Source organism: Polyodon spathula, chromosome 13 (assembly GCF_017654505.1).
Source record: "Polyodon spathula isolate WHYD16114869_AA chromosome 13, ASM1765450v1, whole genome shotgun sequence".
Taxonomy (NCBI): domain Eukaryota; kingdom Metazoa; phylum Chordata; class Actinopteri; order Acipenseriformes; family Polyodontidae; genus Polyodon; species Polyodon spathula.
This window is the reverse complement of record NC_054546.1, coordinates 24,720,737-24,724,139: the sequence shown is the minus strand read 5'-3', so window position 1 is coordinate 24,724,139 and position 3,403 is coordinate 24,720,737. Positions and strand designations below refer to the sequence as shown.

Genomic DNA, 3,403 nt, shown 5'->3' with positions numbered 1-3,403 from the left:
AGCGCCAAATTGAGTTTAAGAACCTATGCAATAGGATAGGGATGGGATAGTGGCAAGGATGGGAAAGGGACAGGTAGGGGAGAGGGCCAGGCAGGGGACAGTGATGTAAGAGGGGCAGGGAGGGGAGAGGTACAGGGAATGAAGAGGGACAAGGAGGAGTGAGGGTCAGGGAGTCAAGAGGGGCAGGGATTATAGAGGGGCATTTCTGAGTCAACCAAAACTCTGAGGTCTTTTTCATAGATTCCTTCTTCAATTTCAGTATCTCCCATATGATATTTATAATGCATATTTTTATTTCCTGCATGCAGTACCTTACACTTTTCTGTATTAAATGTCATTTGCAATGTGTCTGCCCTGTTCTAAATCTTGTCTAGATCATTTTGAATGACTTTTAATGTAAATTAATTATTGTTAATTATTGTTAATTATTGTCATTAATGTAGATTAGGAATAGCAGAGGACCTAACCCTTTCCTTGGCACATAACTGTCTCAGCATCTTTATTCTGGTTACAACTGGTTGCTCTGGTTGCTTCAATTTTTATCCTAACTTAGGCTTTCTTGTTTGATATCACCACTTTAAACAGCTGTTGCATTTTTCTAACTTGTTTTTTTACATTGACAGTGTTTTTGTTATAGATTTTTACTGAGGCAAAAATCAAATTTTTGTCTAAAAAAACCCTGCATTAATGCAAACTGTAAAGCAATATAATAGTCGCTAACTCTCTTTACCCTGTGACCCACCTTGAATGATGTTTGAAATTTCATGACACCATTTTTGTTTTAAACAAATCTCCCAGCAAAAACAACAACCAAAAATAATTCTATTCACACTGTTAGAAATATGTGATATTAAAAGGACAAGAAGAATAGAACTTATAAATATGAAGTATATGAGTAGATGAGTGTGACAAAGTGGTTAACAATGTGCAGGTGCAGGTGATCAATAAACGGACAGACAATTATAATCCAGGTGCAAAGTTGTTTAATGGATTTGCATGTCCAGTGTCTGATGGCAAAACTGATGTTAAGTAATACAGCAGCGTATATTACTTAAATAGTAATCCCAGGGTTTGTCCAGAAATAATAGTCCCATTTTTATACTCCCACATGAAACATAAAACACATACACAAGTCTGTTAGTGCGTGAATTAGTGCTCATGGTGCAAATACAGTTATTTGTGATACAAGTGCAGTGGTGTTCTGGGTTTGTGCTGGCCCTTGGCGACAGCTCCAGAACATGTTAGCTGTCTACTAATAACAGGACATAATTAGAGACAAACAGACAAACACTCATGATACGGTTGCACAAAACACAGATCCATTCAGGTTCTTTTCTCTAACTAAAACGAATCGCTTCGTCCTCTACTTATACCGCCACTCATGACCCCTTGGTAAACTATTGGAGCTGCTCATCCAATCTGCGGCTGCCACATTATTTCCCTTCCGGGTTAATGAGTTAATGTAACAAAACTCCGCCCCTTTTCTCAATGACTGACATCCTTTTAACCCAGGAACGAAGTGTCAGGCCAAACAGTCCAGGGTACTCTGTTCCCATTACTTAGCACCCTCACAGGTTGGGAGGGAGATTTACCACCAAGAATCATTGTCTTTCTGTTACAGTGGGTTTATACTTTCACTGAGACATGAGTTTGGTTCACTGCTACTGAAATTAATGCTGAGACTGGTGACACTGATGCTACAACTGGAACTGGTAACAATGGTGCTTCTACTGCTGCGACTGGTGCTGCCACTGCTGGGACTGGTGCTGCCACTGCTGCGCCAGGTAAGACTGGTGATGTTACTGTTGGGACTGGTAAGACTGGTGATGTTACCTGGTAAGACTGGTGCTGTTACTGCTGGGACTGGTAAGACTGGTGCTACCACAGCTGGGCCTGGTAAGACTGATGTTGCCACTGCTGGGACTGGTAAGACTGGTGCTGCCTCTTCTGGAACTGGTAAGTTGTGCTGACACTGCTGGAACTGGTAAGATTGCTGATACTAGTGCTAAGACTGATCAGACTGCTGACACTGTATGATGCCACGATTAAAAACACTTTAGAAGGCTTTACTTTAAATAGAGTTTGCCAATCCTCCTATGATCTGATCTATGGAAACGCTGTAACACTTCCTCCTGGGTCATGTCTCTGTGGAAATATAGCAGGGCAAGGCCATTCAGTCTATTTTTACCCATACTGCTGCTGCGAAACATATTGAAAGGATGAACTTAGTTAAACTCTTTCTCATCATGAACAGGAACCCTAGGAATCAAATTGCTGCGGAAAATGCAGATCGTCTCTATGCTGTAGGAGAATTTTTTGTTTTACACTTTGGGTGGGGATAAAAACATGCAAGGCTTTTTTTGTTTGTTTGATAACCAAACCAATACACTTATCATATATAATCATCAACACAGACAATATTGATTTAAATTTATGAAAATATACTTTAAACTGCTTCTAGTGTAGGTCAAGGTTGAATGAGGCATGCTGTCACATTCATGCTGGAACATAGAGTTTACTTCAGTATCCATTGCTTTGTTACCACTGAAAAAGCTGTTTTAAGATGCCAAAACGTTTTTTTTTTAACTGCTGTTGCCAAACAGTGAATTTATAAATAGAATTACCTCCAATTCTTCTAGCCCATGGCATCAAATACAATACATGAAAAGTACTACAGGTATGAATCTTTATATTGGGGGAGGGGGAAGGCATTGCCATTGTGCAAGAAAAATACTGATTTATGAAAGCGTATCACAGGACTGTCAGCAGAAAAACAATATTAATATAAAAAATACAATTACTAAGCATTCATACCCAGAGTTGGCTTCTTCTGAAAGAAATGCGTTACAGATTGGTTTCTTCATCTTTGAGTATGTACAGTACCAAACTGTCCATTGGGGGGATGGAGGTAGTCAGCTTTGTACAGTGGCAGTATTGTAGCCAATGTGGTAAATCTGAGGTGCAATTATTGCTGGTTGAAAACTTGACCAATACACAGTTTGTTAACCAGGGATTTGAAGATTGTTTTAAACCTCTAAAGGTCCAACAGACGGCTTCTTGCACTCACTGTATGATTGTATTGTTTTTCCTATTAACAGAAACTGTTTGGCAATGTCTGAATGCTATAATAACAACTCCCCAGTAATGTTGTTGAAGCTGACACCTTGGGATCCTTCAAGAAGCTGCTTGATGAGATTTTGGGATCAATAAGCTACTAACAACCAAAGGAGCAAGATGGGCCGAATGGCCTCCTCTCGTTTGTAAACTTTCTTATGTTCTTATGTTCTTATGTTCTTATTAAATAATACGGGACTACCCCCTGCTCCAGGGACTGGTTGCACTAACGAGAACAAAAAAAAAGGGATCTGATCCAAATTCACTGGAGTCAGATCAATATTAGATG

The 3,403-nt window shown here is 39.6% G+C and overlaps 1 pseudogene; it reads left to right on the top strand.

The window, feature by feature from the left end:
* The first annotated feature begins 2,914 nt into the window (after positions 1–2,914).
* On the top strand, positions 2,915–3,042 carry LOC121326310 (annotated as a pseudogene).
* Positions 3,043–3,403: the final 361 nt, after the last annotated feature.